The sequence below is a fragment of the Corvus kubaryi genome, unplaced genomic scaffold, assembly GCF_017639235.1.
Source record: "Corvus kubaryi isolate FWS band 111438036 unplaced genomic scaffold, C.kubaryi_AGA036_p1.0 37308, whole genome shotgun sequence".
Lineage (NCBI taxonomy): Eukaryota > Metazoa > Chordata > Aves > Passeriformes > Corvidae > Corvus > Corvus kubaryi.
In genome coordinates, this window is record NW_024581096.1 from 6,899,330 (window position 1) to 6,924,407 (window position 25,078).

The 25,078-nt window shown below is 38.4% G+C and overlaps 1 long non-coding RNA gene across 1 annotated transcript; it reads left to right on the plus strand.

The window, feature by feature from the left end:
- The first annotated feature begins 1,371 nt into the window (after positions 1 to 1,371).
- On the plus strand, positions 1,372 to 25,064 carry LOC121664802. The gene is made up of 6 exons (XR_006016135.1): positions 1,372 to 1,923; positions 2,246 to 2,334; positions 3,153 to 3,269; positions 12,024 to 12,246; positions 18,303 to 18,422; positions 24,328 to 25,064. It is a non-coding gene; the product is annotated as an uncharacterized LOC121664802 (long non-coding RNA).
- The last annotated feature ends 14 nt before the right edge of the window (positions 25,065 to 25,078 follow it).

Here is a 25,078-nt window from a genome sequence, read left to right on the forward strand (position 1 = left end):
CGTGATCTCTCTTTTTTGAGTGTTCCTGTTCTGACAAGATGCACGTGTAGAGGTGATGCGTGTTATTAGACCAGGGCCCATCACTTTCTCAGTTACATGGTTACTATACATGGCCTTTTATTTAAGTCATACTTTTCTACAATAATTCCCTTTTTATGATGTAAATATATTTTCTCTTATATGGCTCTTTTATTTGTCAGAGGAGAAGAGGCATCGTTCAGCAGTTTCTTTTGTTTTAATATCTTAGAATCAGTCAAGTTTTCATTTCCATAGGCAGCAAATTCAGGTTGAGAAAGATTTGTAGGGGGAAGTTTGAAGGCTCAGAGACACAGACAGAGAAAAGGATAACATTTAGGGGTTTTATGCTTCTTAAATAGCTCCTGCAAGAAAAAGTAGGGGTATAAATGAGAGGCTGTACCCCTGTATTTGGACAAGGACAATTAGCACTGCGCTGAGGCAAAGCACACTGCCTGCTTCTGCTGCTGCTTAGGCTTGTCCTTTCGGCATAACCCTCTAGTGGAACTGGTTGGGATTTCAGACACTTGTGGAAATGTCTCCAGTGTTCCCCAAGCAGCATGCCACCAGGGATGCTGTCCCCTGAGACCACTCTGATAGAATTTGAGCTGTGACACGCTGGAAGTCTTTTCAGAAAGAAGATGCTTAACATGCGGCTGTCCAATTCTGCTGTGTCCCTTAAGGAGTGTTCCCATCAAGTTCATGGAAACCCCAGGGATGGAGGTCTGTGATATGTGCTGCCCTCTCCCATGTTCTGCCCCAGCTCAGCTAACTCACGTCACACAACAGGTGTTTCGTCTGGATTCCCTCATGAGGCCTCACTTGCTTTGCTGTTGGTTTCTGAGATTTGGTGGTCATATTCCTTTTGTGGAAACAGGAGAAAATAGCAAACTTTCAGTTAACTGAATTCATTGTAAATAAGTAAATAAAAATCACCTGCAGAGATCCTAAGAGAAAGGAAAAATGGAAATTCTAGAGGATTTTTTTAGGGAGATGTGTGGCAGGGCATCTTCATGACAATCAGATTGTCAGTAGGTACTTCTTTTGGTTCCCTTCTCCATGAATTTTACTAGATCATGTTTTCACACTATGATGACACCTTGTGTTGTTCATGGAGTGCCTTCCTTTCCCCAGATATCTCCTGTAAGGAACGATAGGATTTGATGTACACAGATCAGTTGCTTTTCAGGAAATAATTGTTACCTCCGACTGTGTATGTTAACTACTACCAGAGTTAAAGGCTTTATTCATCCCATTAGAAATAGCTGGGAAACAAAGAAAGGGGTTTTATTTCCCCCGGGCCTCAGGCAGTTAAGTATTTTGCAAGAAAACCTTCAGGAATCCACTGCTAAGCAATAAGGTGTTGGATATAAATGGACTAACTTTGTATACATAATGTCAATTTGCAAAGAAGACAGATGGATTTGGGGTTAAAATAGAATATAACAGTTGGAAAATCCCTACTGGTCTTTCTTGTGTCATTCCAAGAAACTAATTTAATTTGTTTTGTTCTAGGTCACTGTAAATTTACGGTAATGTTAATATACCTTCATGTCATAATCGGAGTGTAATTATGAATGAAATATTTGGTCCTGGGCTATTTTGAAGCACTGCTGTCTAATACAGAATGTGCACCAGGTAGCTGCAGGGAAAATGCAATCACTAACACGGGGATTGTCTGTCTGATAACACAGATGAGGGAGGATGTGCCTGAGTGCTGTGCTGCTGGTGGAAAAGGAACCTGCCTCTGGGGAGAGGAGGAACGTGCTGTCACATCCCAGTGCCATCCAGTTCTGGCAGCCCAAGCTGAAAGACTGCACAAACAACTTTTGCCTTGTGACTGTTTTCCTCAGCTACTTGCCAACAGTGGGGCAGAAGAGAATTGGAGAAGCATGAGTATCTGTGCCGGTGAGGGTCCAAACCAAGTAAATGGGGGTATGGAGTAGCTTTTCTTTTTGGCCCTGAAGTCAAGATAGACTGTGGCTGTAGAAGCAACTGCACCTCTGCTGCTGATGCATTTACTTCTGAACACATCAGTGCTAGATTGTTTTAAAAACACTGGTGGTTTTCTGTCCCAAGCTGCTGATGCCCACAGCTCTTTTACCTCTCCCAGTGAGATATTCATTCCGGAGTTGTTCAGCGTTTTGCTTCTCAGCCTAACTTAAGTCAGTATTTTTAGATTCCAAAGAATCCTTGCAAAGTAGCTATGCATTTTCTTCCTATCATTCAGGGATGTAGAATACCAGGCTTGGAGTACCTATGCTGTCATCTGCAGAGGTGTAAGAGTGAAGCTTCTGGCATAAATCACCCATTTTACAGGTGGGTCAGCAATTAAAAAAATGGAAGAAACTTGGTCAATGAAAGATTTTACAGATGCAATGCACAGCCAGGCATGACAGTTATAATTAACATTTCAGCATGACCTAGCCCCCTATATATTTCATTACACAGAACTTGTAAAGGGCTTTGTGGAAGCACCATCTGCTGATTCCCAATAAAACTGCAAATGCTGTGGAAACTTTCTGCTGCTGGTTCTGTGTTGAAATGGGTTGAGTGCTAAATACTAAGCTTCCAGCTTGGATCCAGATTTGAACTGAAATGAGTTGTTTATGTTGCTGTGTATTTTCTGGTACACTTTTCTTTCCTACACAAGTTAGGGGAGAAAAACAAGTTAGTTCAGAAAACCTGAACTTCTCTGTACTTTCCAGACCATCCTATATCATCTATCTGATACTTTTAATAATGACTCTTCGTGATATTTGTAAACATCCTAGGAGAATCTACTTCCTGATTACTTACATGATAATTATACAAAAACAAACCACCTAGGTCTAGTACAAGGCCAAGATGCAGTATGCCAGCTGACTACACTAGAGTCAAAAAGCAGTGACTCATTTACAGACCTGTTCTCCATAGTCATTAATAAACCAAAGGGAAAAAAGTTGTCACGGAAATAGTGGTTGAATTGATTTTCATAATCCTTTCTATGTAGAGTGACATGGAATACATTAAACCCAGAAAGAGTGGAGGGGATATGATATTTTCCTGTACTGAATTGTATTTGAGTAGAACCAGGACATCTTGACTGCATTATCAGATTTCTTTTTATGTATGAACAACTCTGCTTTATCTTATAGGATTTCATCTGAAGAGCTCAAGTGGCTAACATACATTGTGCTTCAAAGTTAATGAGAACAGCCTTAAGAAATGGTGAGAGCCACTTCAAAACACTGCAGAATAATTTTACAGGATAGGTAAAACATGACTGTCTTCCTCAGACTAGTTGTATAAATAAAGTTTGTGGGACTATTCATGGGAGTAGAGTGAGAAATATTTGACCCATGATCTTACGTATCAAAAATCTTTCTGTATTATTAACAATCTATAAAGCTGGACATAAAAATGTGACTTGTTAATGTCAAACTTATGTCATGTGGAACAGGAAGAGAAAGAACAGAGTCTTTCCTATATGGTTTGACAAGACCTTTTTCAATAAACTTGTAAGTGGCCCATGGCCATAGGTGCAGATTATAAATTAACTTGGAGGCAGGTGTTTCCGTGGCTGCAGGGAAACTTGTGCCAACATGTATTCACAGACTTTGTCCACGATATCCACACTAAAAGTATGTGCCAGTGCTTGCAATAGACAGCAAATGGAAGCAAACTTCTGATGCTGGAATAAATTTTCTATTCACTGAAACTAAAACTGGAACCATAAATACTATAGCTGGAAGATTATATTTGATCTCTGCCACCATTAAGATTCCTATCTCAGATGTTCTGCTTCTAATAGTCCTGTTTCAATATGTAAAAGCATAAAAGGTAGCATTTTCCCTCCTCTTTTTTTGTTCCTCTCTCTGTCTCTCATACACATGAAGATAAAGATTGAAAGAAGGAAAAAAATCCAGTTCTTTGACTGGGACATAGAAATTACAATTCTGACTGATCTGGTGCCTGCAGTAGAATATCTGTGACAGAGATCAACTCTACCAGAAGCTTCTGAAAGGGATCAAGAAGCCCCAGAGCAGACAAATATGGGATAAGGTGACTATGGGGAAGATTGTCCATTGAGGCAGTCAGTCAGTGATCAGCCCTGTGTCTGAACTATGCATCGATGCTCTCACTCCTACAGGGGGGTCTGTCAGCTATATGTAACTGCGGCAGTTTTGACTTGTCACAGAGTATAAGCCTTTTGAATCCTCCTAAATTCTTTTCCTCATTTTTTACCTTGTAGTAATGCGTTTATCACTTAAATAAGCAGGTCTTTTCATCACTCCTAAAAATAACCCCTATTTTGATGGAAATGTGAATTAGAAACGTAATCTGGCATCACAGCCATTTGGATTCTTATCTTGATCATTTCCAGCATTGAATTCTCCAGAAAGGAGTGTGGAGAAAGCTATGATGTATGGCACAAAGTGTTTGGACTATTAGTTGGAAACATTTAGAGCTCCGTGCTTCGGTGATGCTTGTTTGTCACAGTGAGCTGCGCAGGGTGGCTGTGTGCCAAGGCAGGGTGGTGCTGATGGAGGAGGAAGCAGGGGGATCTCCACTTTCTGCACCGGCAGCCAGGGACTGCAGCGTCCCAAGTGCTCCAGTGGCAAGAGAAAAAGTCCCTTCCAAAGACAGGAGTGTTGTCCCCCTTGCCTGCCCGAATTCATGTCAGAGTGGTGTCTGAAGCTGGCAGAAGGCTGGGCTGCAGCGGGGCTGGGTGCTGCATCTGTGGGATGGCAACTTGCTCACAAGATCTCTTCTTTCCTGAGCAAGCAGTGGTTGCTTCCCAGAGATGCGTGGACCATGGAAAAGCCACATTTAGGGCTATGTTATAGGAGTGTTTCCTTTAGAAACGGGTTGCCTTTTAAATGTAATGGCCTCCTTGTTGTTTTATGAGGACAAAGGGTAAATAAGATTATTTTTGTTTGTTATGAAATTGCCTAGTGACCATCTGTGAACCTCATCATGGCAGCCATGGTTCAAATTTAGAGTAATAGACATCTACTAATTCTCATATCACAACATCTAAATAGACCAGACAGTTGAAGGGTAAGAAAAGTGACAAAAAATGCAAGCAAATAGGAGTATTCAATTTACACCCTTAATAACGTTTCGTTATGGCATGTGCTTGCACTGTGACTGCTGGTTTTATTTATTTCCAGGCTAAATAATCCTAACATTTTAAGGCTATAGAATCCTTCTCATGGCTATAACATTCTTATCAGTTGTCTCCAGTCGCTTTCTATTTCTGTTAAATGTTTCATTAGGTGGAGTAATCAGAACAGAGCATAATATGCAAGGTGAAGACATACCACTTATTTGCATAAAAGCATTCAGATATTTTCAGTAATATTCCTTATTGCTTGCTGACCGAGGCAGTTGGAACAGATGTTTCCCTTGAGCTGTACACAATGACATCTAGCTGTTTTTCTTGAGTGTATGAGCAATGCAGAAGTGGTTCAAATTATGCTTGCCATTGTGTATTGCTTCCTGAATTAGTGTAGTAATTTTATTTATTATCTCCTCATGCTCTGTGAAAAAAACCTCATGTTTTCCACAATAGGCTATCTTGATGGGGAGGGTGGAAGTCTTTCCCTCTCTGAAACAGCAAAAATGGTGACTTTTGGATGAATATTTTATTATTCTAATATATATTGTTATTATTACATGCAGTATTTATGATTGAATTATTATTAAAACTTTATTGCTGCGTTTCTTGGACATGGAGAAGTTTCTGATAGCTAGGAATGGCTATAGAGAGCCAAGGCTTGGGAGGCTGTGTAATTACTACATACTCCTCATCTTTCAAAAGACAAGCTTATCTACAGACTGCCATTCTGCATGAACCAAACACTTGGGCTTGGTAACTGACTTCTACTTCCCTTTCCCTTTTCTGGATCTCTGCCTGGGGTATCATCAGCCACACTTTCCATAGTGATTGCTAAGGGTGGCTTTCTTCCGGCCCTTTTTAAACAGAAATTTTGGGTAGTATAAATGTAAACAATTTAATAGACTCAAGCCAGCAGCTCCTAAAGCTGGAATGCAACCATAGCATCGTGTTTGTAAAATAACAACAAAGCCAAATGCATCCAGTCCTGAAGCTTTGGTCACTACGTACAGATGTGATTTAAACCTACCCTCACCAGCCCCCAAATGATGCATAACAAATCAATAGCTCACATGTACTCGTGGGATAGCTGATCTGCAGAGATCAAGACAGCTAGCATTTGTTGTCACAATATTTGTGCTTTTAATTTTTTGAGAAGAATTTTGTTTGTGGAAAGGATTTATCAAGAAAATCAGTATTGTTGTGGTGTGTCTTATGCCTTATTGTCAAGTAACAGAATCACAAGTTGACTTCTGCACCTGCACATACCCTTTATTTTATGTTTTGAGGCAAAATGACAAGAAACAATGCTGCAGTGTCCTGTATTGAGATGCATGGAGCTGGCTTCAAGGCAGTACAGACCTGTATGAAATGAGAAAGTTTGAGGGCTTTGTGAACTTTTATAGAGGATCAGAAGAAAGCTGTTTGGCACAGGTGTTTCTGTAATTGTGATACATTGGAAAATTTCAGCATGTTCAAGGGCACTTATGCTGTGGCTACAGCTGTTCTAACTCATACAGCAAGGACGATGTGGTGTTTTAGTGCTAGCACACTTGGTTGTGTAATATAAAACAAGTAGGAAAGGAAATATTAGTTAAACCAAGGTGGTGCTCTTTTTTCCCCCCCTTTTTTTTTTCCTATTTTTTCTCTTTTTCTTCTTCCTTTTTTTTTCTCATTTTTGTTTTATGAATTTTTATCCCTTCACATAGAAAAGCCACGGGCAAAAACAGAATAATGACAAAGAGACTGGGGTGGAGAATAGCCAGATATCTTCTAACACTTCTGCTTCTTCCTGCTGTTCATATTCATGTGCACTTAGTTTCCCTGAGCTAGGAAGGATAAAACACAAATGCAGATAGACCAAGGTGGGAATGATTCGAATCATTAGTGCACTTAGTTTCCCTGAGCTAGGAAGGATAAAACACAAATGCAGATAGACCAAGGTGGGAATGATTCGAATCTCTTCCACAACACTGGAATATGGCAGTATAAGTTATTTTGCTCTCTACTTTGCAGTTTGTTCCTGTGTTTTTAAAGGAAGTCTTGAACTGCAAGGTGATTGGGTTGAAGAGAAATATTTTGAAATCTATTGAGGTTGTACTGTGTGCATCTGGTGATCTGAATTAATTTCAAAACAGGCCATGACATTAACATTGCTATTATCTAACCTTTCTATATATAGAGCAACAGATTTATTTTACATGGAAAATGGAGATAGGGTCCTTGCCTACATGAGAGCCCAGTCTGTGCTGGAAAGGTATAGTGTACTTCGAGCTTTTAGGCTGCTGGTGTGGGTGCTGGCTCAAGAAGACCTCTCAGAGTGGCCAGTCTGATCCTCTACCCAGCTGATTTTTCAGAAGATTGTAGGTTATTCTGCAGTGTATTTATTAAAAATGAGGTTGTGCATCTGTAGTCACTTAGGCATTTCCACAGCAGTTCAAGAGAAATTTAACAGTGGGTGGTAGACTTTATTCCTAGTGGGGCAATGAACAGTGAAGCTACTGAAATACACTTTCTTACTGAGCAGTGTTTTGTGGTTAGATTCCCAAGTGTCTAATAAGTTAGAGACTCATGCCACAATCTTTCCAGGGATACTGATAGGAGCTATTTTCTCATTCCAGCTATCTGTTTTCACGAAGCTCATAAACACTAAATATCTCTGAAAGTAACTCTGCTCTGCCATGTGATTTAATTAAGTGGGATAACGACTTCGAAAACTGGGAAGGATGGCCAGAGTCAGTGAGACAGAAAATAAGCACATGTGCAGACACACATACACGGAATGATGTGTATGTAATACACACCATAGCCAGGCTAGTAAGTCTTAAAAAAAAAGGAGGCCAAAATATAAAAGAGGGAATGAGGAACAAATCTGGTGAAACTAATGGAGTAAATTCTGTAACATAAGCAGAAACTTTAGTCTGATCTGATTTTCCTGATGCTTAGGTTTTGTGCTTGTTTGTTTGTTTAATTAATCTTGATGTGTCTATAATAATTACAGTGTCATTCATTGTCTTATTCACAGTGGTATAAGTGAACAGTCAGTCAAACCCAGCAGGATGAACAGAATGTCTCTTGGAAGGGATTCTGCTGTGATAATCAGTGGTGTGACATATGGGAAGGGTACATTTATGGACAGTTTTATAATAAAACCCACAATCATTCTGGAAGCCAAGCTTTTTGCAGGAACTTCAGTGGAATGATGCTAGTTCATGCCAGATACCAAGCAAAAGCTTTCTTTTTCTTCATTAGCTTTCTGATTCTAACATTCTTGCTACTTGCTTATACTTCTCATTATTCCTAGAGTCACCCTGGACAGACTTCATACAGTGTTTGGAATTAATATCACCTGGCTTTTATTTCAAAAAGTCAGGCTTTTAGTATGCATTAATTGGCTAGCCTCCTAAGGGAAAGAAAGATGTGAAGGGGGCAGTCATTTTAGTGATGATTTCAGGATATAACAAATTGCACTTTGGAGGTACCTTTTTAGTTAGCCTAGACTAGTAGCTCAAATGAGATACGTTGTATTTGAATTGCTAATATGAGGAAAAAATCAATATCACCTAGCGCCTCACCAACTGTGTCAAAAAGGTCTTTCCCAGAGATTGTTGTGTTCCACTGGGCTTGAAAATTCTTACTGCTTATAAAGTACCTACCAGTTATCACGTGCTTGGAGATTTTATTCCTTTTCAAAGATTTGCAAAGTGCTGATGATGGAAGAATTCCTTTTGCTGATGTTGGTGTCACTAGGAAAAGGTTCATGCTGCCTCTGCTTGTTGTGCAGCTATCTGGCACCGTTAGTGGTCACACTCCACAAGATATTCATGGTACCCTAGTGTTTCTAGAGTTCTATTATATGTTATTATGGGTATGAATGGCTTGGTAGTACTTTCCCCAGAGAAGAGTTCTGAAGTGCGGAAACTCTGAGAGACTGGTTTTTGTCACAATGTTGTCTGTCCCTTAAATAGTGTTTCTCATTAGATGGTTCCATAAATCTTCTTAGAGGAGGGTGATAATATCTTTACACAACACACAGAAGGTAACATCCATCTTCCATTTCTGTCTCATGATTCATACCATTTGTATGTGAAGTTTCAGTGTGGTTAGAGGCTGACAAACATAAAATTGGACTTTTTCTAAACAGATAGTGAGATTTATTAGTTATTCAAATTGGACAGAATAATAGTGTATTTATTTAATAGACATTTATTTTATCAAATATCCTGTATTTTCTTTTAAAAGATCATCACAAGTAAAATTGAAACACCACTTACGCATAACTTACAATAACTAAAGTTAATAACAATAGCATATCACTTATTAAGCCTGTAAAAAATGACAGCAGACTGGTAATCTTACCACTGATGATAAATTGAACTTTTCCATTTCTACTACTACACTAATAAAGAAGAAGAGTTAAAGACCAGCCGTTCCATATGGGTTGAATATTCTACCCTTTCCCGCATGGGAAAGATATTATTTTCTATTCTTATTCCTTTAGCAGACATGTATGTAAAAAGGCTTATTTTATGAATGTATGGTTGGTGCACACATCTGTTCATTTAACTGTACTGTACAGTTGTCCTATAGTTGTCTTCAGGGCAATACATTAAAGCAAAATCAGTCCTGCAAAAACAACTTACTCCATTTGCTTATTTCCTCTCTCTGAGTTTTCTTCACTTCCATAGCTGTCTTCTAGACTTATTGGTTTATTTAAGCTCACTCAAAGTTGACTTTATTGTCAGATATTTTTGGGCACTCCATGATAAAAGTACCGTGATATATTTTACATCCAGATGAATATGGAAAAGAAGCATTTTTTCTAGTCCAGTGAAGTTACGTAGCACCCTGACTGTAATAATAATTTCCTAAAAAGAAAAAAAGACAAGAAAAATAAATCAGAAGTTGAACTCAATATCTTGTCAGACAGTAAAATCAATGCTAACTGGCCTGCAAGTGGGTTCGTGACGATTCAGAGATCTATGTTGTAAGATTCCAATCTAGTAAACAGTTACGATAGAACTAAGATATTTGCCCACAGGTCTTTAAAAGAGATGCAAATGTGGTTGACCTTCTTGTCTCCTCTTGTATGACTTGACATACAAGGAATATTCTGGAAGAATCAATGAACATTAGGAAAACCAGGGAGCAGAAATTTGACCTCAGAGATGAAAAGCATGTTGTGAATGCTTTGGTAGAAAGACAGGGAGGCAGACAGAGTTCACATATAAAGACTTTCATGGAAGGAAAGCTGCAGGCAAAATTCAAAAGAGAATCCAGAAAATGCAATTAGGAAGAAATGTCAGCATTCACAGACTGAAGCAGGAGAGAAGGGAGAAGGAGATCTACGTATGGGGAATGGAAGGCACATGGAATCTTGATGCTACATGTGTAATGTTCAACTGAGACTTAACTGTGAGTTGAGCATAAAATAAAGCTTGGATTTTCTGGAGTCCTGGCAATTATAGCAGAGGTAGGAGATGCTGGCTGGTGTTTTGCCAATGGCATGTAAACAAACTGGATGAAATGAAGAAAGACAAGAATGAGGCAATTCTGCTATTGGTGTGATTTTATAATGAGGAAAGCGTGATTTTTTTTCTTCAGTTGTGCTATTGATAAAAAACAAGGCAAAAAACCCCTCAATGACTGTTTGGGGACAGCTGGCGGAAGAGATGAAGATGTTGTAGTTCAAAAAGCCAGATGATGGCAGGGCAAGTGATGCAATATTACAAACCTCTTACTCAGCCATGAAAGAGCAAAGGTGAAGGGAGGTTCAGAAGCAAAAAGGCACAGCTGAAGACAATGTTTCTAAAAGAACAGTGAAGAGACAAATGACTCTGATGCTTTGCCCTTACGACAGAACATACTGCAATAAATGGTGTGAATTGGGGTCTGAGGAGGAATAGTGCCTGAGAGGCTGCAATTTTCCTTCCAGGCTTGAATTTATCTCAAGCTGCTGTGTCTCAAGTTGTGCTGAGACATCCAGGTTCATCTTAACTAAACATGGGTAGGGACTACCTGTGACAATGCCAAACCTTGGTTCTAATTCAGGGATCTTGCATTCCCTTTTCAGTCAAACTAAGTGAGAGATTACAGTCAATGTCGATGGTTCAGGTAAAAAGTCTCAGGTCTACATGGAAGTGGCATGGACAAAACTTGAGATTGTGCATTTGCCTGTCATGGTTTAAGGCAGGTCCTGATGTTTAGGTGTACCTTGTAGTGTAATAATAATTATAACAGTAATAATTGAGTTACATGCTTTGCTGTCACAAATTTTTAATCTATAATTGATTAGAAATAACCAAATACCAATGTGTCACTTCCCAAGTTGCAGTAGGCTTTTCCTATTTCTAACAGGAAAATATTTTAAGTTGAAATTAGCAGAAAAGGGAGGGGAGAAGCAGGGAGAATATATGGAGAAGTAATTCACAAAGGGGTGCCAGCCATACAGCCACAAAAAGAAATCTGTCTATAGCAGATTACCAGCATCCTGCCTTATTTTTGGAGGCAAGGAAGAATGATATTACACAACATATTTGTTTTCACATGTTTAATTAAATTTTGTAGAAATGGAAAAATAATTTGTTTTTATGGAACTACTATCAGTCCGTAACCCAAAACTTCTTTCAATATTTAAATGTTTTAATATAAACCATTCATACTAGACTAAGTAAAAAAATATGTCCAAAATGGAAATAATCCAGATAATATGGTCTGCTTTCTTTTACAAGCCTCAAATAGCTTCCATTTTGCTAACAGTTTTATATCTGTATAAATGCAGGTAGGAAATGTTTGTAACATAAAGATGTATGGTCACTTTTTACATTACCGAATGAGTTGTATGCCAGCAGTGTGTTAGGCATATTATACCTCAGTTTGACTGACTGTGGTGTTTATTTCTTTGTAGAGTCATCAGAGAGTTACAAAAAACCATCTTCTGAAAGCCATTGAGGACTACTTTGTCATCAGACCAGTTGGATCTCATTTGGACAGCTTGTCATCAGCTCTCAGCAATAGTTTATTGTGTTGTCACAAGCACAGGCAACCTTTTCTGAGGTTTGGCCTTTAGCTGATAGTGTAGAATTCTCTGCTAGTCCAGTAGAGGATTGTGAGAGTGCTGATCTGAATGGGTAAGCAAATAAAGATTTGTACTGAGGGGAACATCAAAAGTTAAGGACATGCTAGACATGCTAGACACAATTTTGCAAAACATTTAAATGCCATTCTCTGGAACATCTCAAATCACAAGTCAACATTAAAAAAAAAATCACCCCAGACAACATTGTCTCATTCTGAATGTAGTTCCACTGAAACACACAATACTGTTTGTACAGCAAAGTGAAAGTAATGTAGAGCTGGCTGGTGGGAACTGTGCAAGCATCTATACATCATTTTATAAGGTCTTTAAATTGGCTCTCACAGCTCTTGTGGGTGACAGGACTGTAACTAAATCCATGTGGATTCACATTGAAAACCATGCCTGTATTCTTGAATATATGGTTTCCTGTTTCAGAAAGAGGACTTCCTTCTCTAAGCACAAACAGTATTTCTGTATTTTAAATCATGTACGTGACCTTCTGGTCAGACGTGGTGAACCTACCAAATGAATAGTTGAAATACACACTTTTTATTTAAGACAGCAGCTATTGTCTACTTGTCATCCATTTCCTGGGCATGTGCAAGGCGTGGCAGTGCTCAATGTTGTCCCAAAATATCATTTGCTTGTCTGTTTGGATTGTCTTGATTATCTGTATCCCTACACTGGATATTAAGATTATCCTCACAAAAAATTAATTGTTCGGAGATTGTAGGAATCAGTGATTCTCCATAGTGAAAAATTTCACACTATATAAGGAACTCTACATGAAAACCCACATGTTGTTAGGTAGGAGAAGCCAAAGGAAGTGTTTGGGTACATGAGAAGAAAAAGGTGTTTAAAATCTGTCCATAGAATCTGTCCTTCTGATGGCAGCCTTGACTGACTCTGGAGTCTCAGACAGTGATCACCCTCACAGAGGATCTCCATCAAGTGCGGCTTGGCTCAAGAGGACTACTGTAGTCCATACAAGTTGTAACAGGAATGGGAGGGCCGTCTAATCCAGATCAAGGGCTGTGACAAATGCTTCCTAATGATGCTTAGTAGCTCTGAGACCTGGCTGAGTTCAGATATTAGTACTGTCTTCCATCTTTCTCCTTTGTTCTTCAAACACTCTATTTGCTCCAAAACCCAAATGCATCCAATCACAAATGTTAAACCACATCTTTTTAATCTATTCCCAACCTACTTTAAAGGTGAGGAAAGAGTAACTTCTTCATTTATCTGGTTGCAACAGAATGTGTGGGAGCAATAGGCAAACTGGGTGGATAGAGGTTATCTTCTATCCAACACCATTGTTACAATCAGTTTAGAGACACAACTCCTTTACAGGAAACAATTTCCTACTGTTTAACTTACAGTTGCAAAATCTTCTGAAAACTCCAGCAAAAAAATTCTATTATAAATAATTTAATCATAAAAAACCATAATATTATGAAATTCCTGTGTTTGAAATACACCAGTTGTTTAGGGACATCTGCTTAGAAACATCTTTTTTTCTTTAAATTTCAATGATTTTGTCAAACATGTGTCTTTAACCTCTGTATTATCTTCAAAAGTTTTTGTTTTTCCCTTGTCTATGTTTTCAGTGAGGGAGGGCAGGAAGTCAGACATGATTCATACCATTTTGGGATGTGCTGCTTTTCCTGACAACGTCTGATTACAAAGCTGAGCCCACTTGTTAGCAAGAACAACACAGAGGATGTTTTCAGATCCATCCTCTTATTAATCACATCTTAGTTCTTGTAAATAATCTGTGCAAGTACATCCTTAATACGTCATTTGCACTCTAATGAAGAGAGTGCAGCAGAGGCAGCTCAGCTTTGAGAAATGCAGCCCAGAAATTTTTATGTGTGTTTTCTCACCATTGTGGCCCTTTTTATTTCCATTCTATTTAATTTGTCTGAGGCAATCGTTTTGAATTTTAGAGCCTTGAATCCAAACACTTATTTTTTTGCGGCTATTTTAAAATATATTTCCACCCCCCAAAAAGGCCTTTTTCAGAGAAGCAGGCTTTTAAAAATCAGGAAACATGTATAAAAAGAAAACTATTAAACAATGTGTGTCTGGGTTTCCATTGATATTTTTACTGCAATTACAGAAAATGTTGGTATTTTAATGAGGTTTTTTCCATCCATTTGCTTCTTCAGCTTGATTTTTGCAGTAAAGGTATAAATCCTGCATTTATGACATCATATTTTTTTGCCATGGAATGTAATGTACTATCACAAACACATTGTTATGATTACATGACAATTTCAAATCAGATGATAAAATACATTCCAAGTGAGAAAACATGTCTTTAAATCAAGAACATATAAATGGGAGAAATAAATCTTTCTTCTCAAGTGCTGAGCACCAGTGTGATGTTACACAGACACAGAATGAGGCATTTTTTAACTTTACAGAGCTCCCAACCTGATGCAGACAGAGGCATTACGAAGGAGACTTGTAATATGCCTGTCAAGGATTTAGACTTGAACCAGTTGTGAGACTGACAGTTGTTGCAGGTGTGGGGGAAGAAGGGGCTAGTGAAAAATAGACAGAAGAGATTTTGGAGAACCACTGGACTTAGAGGTATTCTATGCACTTCAGAAGCAAGATGAGCCAAGATAAAATAGGGTGAATTCATATTTACAAAGCTGTGCCTTCAACATGAGCAGGCGACTGGATCATGGAATGAACTTAGAAGGAGTTAGAGAGTGCAGCAAAGCCGTTGGAGGAATCTGGGCAGGGCAGCACAGAGGGACAGAGGGAGAATCTGTGCATATTAGTGCAGGGGTGTAACCACAGCTCTATTGTGCAAATTTTGAAGGGCTGACTGTGCCCTGGCACAGAAGGGATAGTGAGAAATTCAAAGGGATGAGCACTATTTTCTTGAACAGTGAGAATAGGAACTGAGACTGAGGAAGTGAGAACAAAGAAAGAAGCTGAGATAAAGTATTGTGGAAGTAGGTATAATGACTGACTAAGGCACAAGTAAGGCTTTTTGTGGAAGAAATGAGAAACAAAGGATAAATGCTGTGAGAGCACAAAAGAAAAACAACAGGATTTTCCAGGAGTTTGATTATGAAGGGGTTTCAGGTAGAGCCACAGAGAACATGAAACCTCTTATTCAGATACAAAGCTACAAACCCATAAGCTTACTGAAGTCTTGGAAGCCTGTCTGGGAATGCAAGAGAGAGGAAAAATATGGAGAAGTGTGAAAACAGTGGATGGAAAACAAAGGCTGCATTTAGATGGTAATCAGGAAATAATCAGGGAGGTATCAGTGTGGTAATGGAGAAAAATGGAAATACTAAGGAAAACTAAGAAAGGAGATACCTGAACATCAGGAAGATGACCTGTGGATCCAGTCACCCTCCCATGGATAGAGCCTGATGTCTGTGCTGTTTTCTGCCCTGTGCTTTTTCTACTGTAGTGAGTCCTGCAATTCCCTTGGGGCACAGAATTCTGAACTAATGAGTTAAAAATCTGCCAAGGACAGACATAATTGAAAATAGAAAGTGTCAGGACAGTACTGTACATATACACTGCAGACACACTACACACACATACACATACCAGGGAATGGGTCCTTTCTTCCTTTCTTTTCATAAGTAGGTTATAACTAGGTTTTTTCTGTGGCAGACATTTTCCGCCTTGGTGCCAGGCAACTTTCATTAGTGCAGAATGATGAAAATATTAGCTAATACTTTTTAAGCAGACAACCCAGAAATGTGTAGCCATTTAGCATGAATAAAGCAGGCTATTCCTGACTAAAACCTCTGACTTGGTTCAAAGGATACAGCCCACTTTATAGTGTCAGCCTTTCCCCAGATTCACATGGCAGTGGCACTGCCATGGACATATCAGGACAGCTTCTTGCTGCTGTGAGCAATTGATTCACCAACTTTGGCTGCAGCTGTCCTAAGTCAAAACAGGAAAGAATCAGATCTGCCCTAACTATCCATTTATGGATTTCCCTGGTGGGACACTGTGTATGCTGCCTCCAACTAGGAGCTCTTGCTGTGGGCTCTGTATAGACAGTCTTCAGTTCTTGTAATGCAGCCTCAAAGAGTTATCCTGAAAACTTACTGGAAAAGATGCACAAAATTAACTTGCCTATCCTTTTCCCCAAGGATGGGGGAAAGTACATGAAAAAGAGTTATGTGCTTTATCAATAAAAAAAAATGCAGACATAGAATTTTGTACGGCTACTGAGACACTTCCATAATAATTTTTTCTGTTTTTTTAAAAAGCATACATTGTACTCGATCTCATGTTAGCAACAAATTCAAATGCTGGCACAAATTATTATTAATTCCTTTGGTGTTTTTGTAACAATGTAAACCATGATGAATTAATTTGGTACCAATATGGATGTCATAAGTACTTTATCAGATTTCCAACTCAATTCATGACTAATTACCTTACCATTATTTTAAGGAGTTACCCAGATGTGCTTATGATAGAATTAAGGTAAACAATGACTGATGCTCAGACGTTACGATTAGAGCAGCTCTACTCAATTTGACAAAACTTCATGTGCCTTTCAATATAAAGCACCTGCCAAGCCACATGTGCACCAGATTTCTCAAATTCCTTGTCACTCATTAATACAGATGTAGACCATATTTTAAAAGTCAATGTGTAGAATGGAGACTTTTTCAAAAGGCAGGCAGGTTTTCTCTTCAAAACCCACAAACTCTGTAACTGAAATTTTTAGTGACCAACTTGTTTGCTGGTTAAATACTGTTGTCACATGGTCTACAGTTTTTTTCCACTCAATTCAGTTTATTATGTCAACGTAGAAATAGTGTGCCTGAAAATGTATTTTCACAAAATGGTGCAATTTAGGCTTGAGAAAGACTTTTTACCTCAAACTTTCCAACTTCTTGCTTTTTTCAGGTGTTTCCTACTTTAAGGTTAGTAGGGTTTAGTAGGGTTATTTCACTCATTTTGAAAATCTTCGAGGAACCTAACCACTTCTCCAGGGACACTATTCCAAAATCTAATATGTCAAAATGTCAGTACATAATTCAACCTAATTACTGCATATTTGGTGTTTACATCTTTGGATATTTGAAGCCACTTACCATGGTTGTTCTGCTTCTTATTTCTGCAGACAGGTGGGAGGGAATTTTAATAAATTATTTAATAAATACTGGAGAACTTGGTTTGCAAGCTACCTGGAGAATATCTGACTCTTTTTGCTAACTGCATATTTGTGTTCTGTGGTCAAAGAATGTCGAGGCAGTAAGGAAAGACTACAAGGGGGTGGAATAACTGGTTTGCTACATTTGAAAGAGTGTATCCACTTAAATTAAGGTTGAACTGGACAAAAAGCTTCTTTCTTTACTTTGGCCTCTGGTCTTGGATTTCAGAGGCACGGAAGTGTACACATTGCAGACTGTCTAACTTGAAAGGACTGAACACAGCCTATTTAGAAACCTGGCCATCATTTTCATTTTAAGCTGCCCTGCAACTTCTATTATGAGTCAGAGATGAAGAATTAAGCAATAAAGTTAAGAAATAAAAGTGAGATAAGGAAAAGTTCCTCTTGCTAATAGACACTGTGGTACTGACCAATAGTCAGTGGGAGCTCATGGTGATCCAGATCTACATTCATATTTCAGCATGTACTATTTTTGCTTACAAAATTAGAGTTATATAATTTCTTGTTCCTAAAGTCTTTAGGTGTGTATTTTATCTGTGCTCATAATACCTGTAAGTTACCTTTTCTCTCTGACTACATATTCTACAGAACCACAGAATTACATAATTTTTTGGCATAATGTCGACCAAGTGAGTAGGGTTGTGAGTAATGGGAGCAAGTACTACAAATGAAGCTGATATTTACTTCAGTGTTCTATTTTCTTCTTTTAGTAATATCTAGGACTTACATGGCACTCATACCAAAATTTCAGTTGAGCCTGCGTGCTTTGATGCTTTGGAAAACCCTTTGTCTGCACTTTTAAATGCTTAAAAATTTAGAAAAACAAGTCACAACTTAATTGAAGTTAATAGTATTTTTTTACATATTAGTATGTTTTGATTTCTTTCTCAGACATTTTTTTTTTCTAATTCTCTTTCTTGGTCTTTGCACAGGCAAAGGTAAACCGGAGTAAACATATCTGACAGGATTCAAGATTGTTCTGACATTCTTGCTTCATGTGTCCTTTCCTGTTAAAGTGCTCCAGCAGCATCTAAGTTTATTGAATGAAGCAGGTAAATATTTATGATGAATTAAGTGATCCATAAGCTAATTTTTCATATTTTAGCTTTTAAATTGAACAATTTAGCTTATTAGATGTAAAAATGCTATTAATACTTTGAAAATGAAGCAATTTAAAATTATTGTGCTACTATACCATGGGAAAGCAATTGTAGTTCAATGTTGCTACACCACTTTCATGAACCATGAGTCTGCTACCAAAACTATTTCTAAACAATGACGCTATCAGCAAATTGTCCCTCAAACCATACTTCTATAGGCAGATTGGAAACAGGAACATAAAACCAACAATATTGTACCATTCCATGAAATTGGATTCTATTCTATAAGGAGTTTTGTGATGTAGAAAGAACTTTGCTCTAAAAAGCCACCACCAAATATCCTGAGAAACAAAATCTTTCTTCTCTGTGTGTGCTGGCAGTAAGGAATTGACAGTTCATTTTTGATTTACTATGTCTTTTATTCAACCACTCAATGTCAAAAGACAAGGAAATTCTGTAATGGAAGTTATGTCAATGTTGCTCCTTCTGGACTTAATGCTCTTCTCACAGCCTTGGGTATTTTACTTCTGTGTAGCCACTGTTGGTACTTTTACCTGAGTAAGCATGAGGAGAATTGGACTGTTTGTTTTCAGTAGCTTTATAAACATAGAACACTGAATTTTGCCTCTTGTATTCATCTCTGGTGTTTGACTGTGGTTCTGGTGAGTTTTCTCCTTGCTCCTTTCTCAGACTTTTCTATGGATAATTTTAGAATCTATCCTTGGACTGAATTGTTAAAATGTGGTTTGAGATCTAGAATAGTGCCTGCTTGTGGTTGTCCTCCTGTACTCCCCCATCTCTTCATGATCCTGATGTCCACTTGGCCTATGGACTTCTGAGCAATTGTAGTGCCTGGATACGCAATACTTGAAGGACTAACGGGATCTGGCTATATGCTTGCTACTGCTCTTCTGAGCAGGATTACACAAACCTAATACCCTGGGTTTTTACACCACCTCCACTGCCTCAGGGGAGCAGGTTAGGGGGCCATGTTTTATAGTTCCTTTACATGACCTTGTATCTCTCTTCTCAGTTATTGTCTTAGTCCCTACTTTGTAGTAAGCAAATGCTGTAAACTTCCTTAAAATTGGAGACAGTACATTTCTGAATAGTACAAATGGTCCTAATGCCATTTTTCCATTCTGACAGTTCCTGCTGCAGTTGTTCCTTAGCTTGTAACCAAGGATTGGAAGGGTTAGGGTGTATTTTGTGCCCCGATGGAAGGTGGTGCTAATAAACCACCAAGGAATGGGATGGGATGGTACTTGCCCCACTCTTTATGTTTTAAATGCTACCCAGCTGTTGAGGCTATTCACTGTCCCATCAGACTCAGAGTCAGTCTTGAAACCATTTTATTGATCCCTTGACTTTTGAAAATCCTGATTAGTTGAAATCAAGAAAAAAGAATCCTGTCTGGATTTCTGGGTAATACTTCAAAAAACTTAACTCTGGTCAGCTGTTAAGAATTCTGGTACTATTATATTTCTCATCAGGCACCTTTCAAACCAGTCCAGGAGGAGGACTGTCATGGTGTCGTCAAAGGTCAGCCCTGGAGTTTTTGATGAGGTGTGGAAAGCTAAGGCAAATAGAAGCATCTGACAACCCAAATTCTCCCCTTTGAGGGTTACAGATGTACTAGAAAGATACTGTGATTAGTCTGTCTTCCTACAATCCTCTGCCTGGATCAGCGCCATTTGAGGTGGCTATCTGCCAGTGAGGTCTGTGATCTTTTGATATTCTTCTCAGTGTGAACCATCTGCTCTTCGAGTCCTTGCTACAACTCAACTTTTTTAGCAAGTTTGAAGTTGGCTACACCTTTCTGATCCTTCCTCATTTTCTAGGAAATCCTCTAGTACACAAAACCCAGATTGCTGATTACTTCTTGATTTCTCTTTACTACTGAATGATGGGACCATTTGTTATTGATTTTCCTAATGAATCCAGACAATATGTCACTGATGAACTGAGGTATTTTTCCTCCTTCTTTTAAGTTTTTCTCCAAGCCCTTCCTGGGAAGTTTCCAGATACTGTTATAATTCCTTTTGTGAAGTTTCAGCCTCTGACTTGAAAGCATCTTTGGCTATCTTGGACTTTAGTATGCACAATAGGAATCTCAGCTCACAATTTCTTCCCCTGGGGAAATCCTTGATTTCCTCTTCAAAATGGAACTCACTACTAACACCACTGTTACTGTTTTTAATAGAGTAGGTAGCCAATATTCATAGTTGTTCAGACTGATTTTATTGTAAGAGCAGATGTGTAATATAGCCATGTACTTTCTGACGTGATGTTCTTTATTTACAAGGTGTACAAAAAAACCTTTCAGATTCCAGGAAAGCAGTTTTTTCAGCTGGTGCTCTGTCCCCCAGATTCCATGAGCTGGCTTTCTTTCAAACCCTCAAGTATTTGTCTTGATGTATCTTTGTCTTCTTTGCTTGCATCTGGCTGTTCCTGTCCATAAACATGCAAACTTTTACTAAACAGTATGTATATTAATTGAATTTATAGACATTTTCCAGCAAAATTTTTCACCATCTAACTCAGTCTCTTATTCAACTTGCATATGGCTAGAGGTTTGAGTAGTGACTCACAAGCTTCAGCTGTTTTGTATGCATTCCACTAAGAAGGACTACAACGGCTTCTTCTGTTTCCCATATATGAGGGAAATATCACCAATGTTGTCTCACTCAGCCTTCACCATAATAGTAAGTTTATGTATAAAGAGGGCTGAAACAGATCACAGCTGTACAGTCTGCCGTGGAACTGCAACACAATTTAGTTTATGCCTTAATGCATTTTCATTCTAGTGGTTTTCTCAACAACTTCTTTTCCTCGGGAAAGAAGTTCTGTGGCATCTAGTGAGTTAAAGTTCACCTTTTACTTGTTCTGCAAGGCATGGGTTAACGGACACAACTGTTCCCTGTTCAGCCAATTCCTTGATCAGTCAATGAAACATGAGATTACCAATAAATGCAGCTTCACACTGTGTTTTCATCACTTGCTGTGTCAGTAAGGTATTGTGTTGGGTGTAGTTAGCAAAGTCTTGAGAGAGATAGACTTCAGGGTGTCTGTCCTCTGCAGCAGGGAACCAGGCGCTGCCTTGTGCCCAGCTGGTTCCAATGGACCCATGTCAGGACAGGGCTGAGCCCACCAGTCAAGCTGGTGGCACCTCTGGGAAACACAGAACCAGTGTATGAGCAGAGGAGGAGTGAACAAAAGAGTGAGTAACAGTAGCTGCAGAAAACACATTTCTCCTGTATGTGAAGACAAATAGTTACTGTAGGAGGGTCCTGGCCAGGACACAGGATCTACCTGCTGTCAGACTGTGGAAATATAGATCCATAGACATCTTTATCCTCTTCTAACTTATCTCATAGTTATAACCAGGAAAAACTAATTCAGAATGCCAAAGGGTTAGATATGACACAGAGTAGACTGAATTTAACACATGTATTTAAGTTAAAATAAATTCTATAATAAAAATGCTATTTATTGATAATAGTCATGTGAAGTCACTCCTTCCCAATAAGATTAAATTTTTACTGATTATTTGAAAAAAGTTGTATTATTACCTGTTAGTGTATGAAAACATTCGTATTATTTTTCAAAGAAACTTTGTGGGTCATCCTTGCAGCTTTATTGAAACTGCTTTCCTGCTTTCTCTTCCTGAAAACACACACAGACACAGAGACACACACAATTATTTGTGATGTTTACCTACAATCCCAATATGACTTGGCTATCACTATGATGAATTCAATTGCACAAATTCAGTGGGAACCAAAATGAACTCTCCCTGCAGACAGAATAGTTCTGAGAATGTCTTTATCCTTGAGCTGGGAAACCATGTAATTTTTTTGCATTTAAATCTGTTTACTTTTGCCTTAACTATTCTGGAACTTTTGTTCTGGCCAAAAGCAAATCAACACCATTCAGTCTTTTTTTATTTCATTTTCTGATGGGCTTGTAATAGCACAGAAAAGGCTTTTCAAAAATGTGTTTGTTATTATAACTTCACTCTAATTCCTCCCCTACAGGAGATGAATCTTAGTGTCTCAAAAGACAAAAAGTTCCAAAAGATCTCAGGGGTTTAAAGGAATTAACACTGCTTTTGAAAATACCTAGCCAGCCTTTCTATACAAAAAAACCAAAAATAAACAAAGTGCTTTAGGAAGCCTATAATAATAAAAAATCTGTCATTTATTTGATCGTCCTTTATCCAGACTTTAGCCCATTTATTCTTTCTAAAAAAAGTACTGAAAGAATAACATGGAAAGTATTTTTTTGTTACCATAGTGAACTCCAAATTTCTACAGAGCGTAGCACAATGTAAGGCATGGGAGAGCAGGTCAGTTTTGCTGTCCCTTTTGTTGCTGCTAGGCTGCTTCCTGAATCTATTTTCCCCAACTCTCCTTTCATATTCTGAACACTAATAGACTGTTTTATTTAATTCGAGACATACCAAATAAATGTTCAGAAATTCTAATATCACTGGGCATCTGTGGTACCACTTTGTTTGCCCACTTAGTACACCTATCCAGCTCAAGTATGGTTCAGTCTTCACAGTATGTAAGACAAACACAACCAAATGACGGCAGGCAATTTAGACAGTCACTTCAGTGATGAGACATAAATAAGCTACTATATCTTCCATCATCAAGACTTGTGGTTAGAGCAATGACAAATCTGCTCTTTTTTCACTTTCATGGTGTATTGAGCTAAGTATTTTCACTTGTATTATTCAAGTTTTGAGATAAAAAAGAATCCTGAAGTGAAATAAATTTTAGATGAATTTTACTAATATTTCTTAATTAAAATCCTAATGATCAACTCATTTAAACATAGTTTCCAGAAAAAAATGAAGAAAAATTATCAGGCAAACAGATGTAAAAGACTTTATGATTTTTGTGTCAGTCTTCTGAATTCTGTGCATGTAGAGCAGAAGAGCATATCCTTTTAGCCTGCAGTTTTTGTGAGCATTTTACAGATTTTGCAGGTTTTTATAAGGAAGTTACAACTACGCCACTTGTTTTGATGGGATAATTTTAAACATAGTTTCAATGTAAGTTACACCAGGAGGTGTAAAGCTCTTTCAATATTAATGGCCTGATCTATTATTGATTAGTATTGTTGTATTCCCCTCAGGCAATTTCATGGCAACTGTGTCATTTTCTTCTTTTAATTTAAAAATTTGAGGGCATAATTTTTATATTTCTCATATTTAGTTGTGCATCATTCCTAAAACATCTCTATTGGTCATGGAGTAAGGTGATTTCCAACATGAAAAATGGCAAAAGAATCAGCCTTTAGCACTGAAAACAGTAATACAATACAGACCTAATTATTACAATGCTAGAGATATATGAACACAATGGTCAATAACGTTTTATTCAAGAGAAAGTAGATCATTCTATAAACTGCCAATGTATCCCAGGTAAGCAGCTTATGCTGAATATGTTATCTGTAGATAGATAACTGAAATGTTCAAAATTTGGAAAGAATTTAAGAATAATTCACCGTAAAAATTAAACAAAACGTTTACCCAAAGCAGGCACTGCTATTTGTTCAGTTTTTACCCAGACAATATCTTCATCTCTGATGTGGTTGGATATGCAATTAATTAATTGAAATACATAAATGAATGAAATAGGTTTTCTTCAAATACAAAAAAAACGCTGAAGCAGATAGTACCCAAAATCCTACTAGAACTGGAACATACATAAAAAATCTGACTGTGTTGCAGATAACATTACAATCATTGCATTTTTCCATCACTGTTGAGGGGCATGAATGTATTCCCTAACTGATCTGTAAATTTCTCAGGTGTCTGACTCCGTTTGTCTACATCTGCTCACAGATATGCCAGGGACCTAGGTGCTCATGGCTTACTCTAACACAACTGCCATGTTGGTTCCAGTGGGGGAGGCTGCCTACATTTTTCCTAAGTAACTGAAGAAGTCTGGTAAGTTTGCATGACTTTGTGTTTGATTGCAAAAAGTGTCTTTATAAAGTGACTGTGACACATTGAACTGTTAAGGGATAATGACTCAAAAAATTTCCCCATTTGTGGAGATGCCAGAGTGCTTTGCTGAGGCAGAGGAGGTGAGCAGTTGGGTGTGCAGTGTGCAGTGGCTAAATCTCTGATCTAAAAAGACAGAGGGTGAAGGATGGGCTATGAGTGAGACAGCAGAGGGTCCTGTGGAGTCGGGCAGGTGCCTCTTGCCATGCTGAGTTGTCCTGCCTTGCACAGAACACTGGGCTGTGGGGCTCCCTCTCCATCCCACCCTGAGGAAGTACTGGGCCATTGACTGTGGCCTGAGAGTGTTCATCTCTGTTAATGGCCATAATGGGCCATAATCAACTCAACTGTACTGGTGTGATGGGCAGCTGTGTTGTCTCAGAAGGTGTCAAGGATTCACAAAGGGCCCCCACCCTGGGGGAGGTACCTGGGCATTCCCACCAGAACCTGAGTGGATATAAACCCAGTAGATTTTGTGTTCCATGGATTTTCCTGTGGATTTTTCCCCACCACTTCTTCGGGACTTCCCCATGACTCAATGGATCCAGTTTGTGACCACTACTTCAACGAAGACTGTGAAGCAATCAAG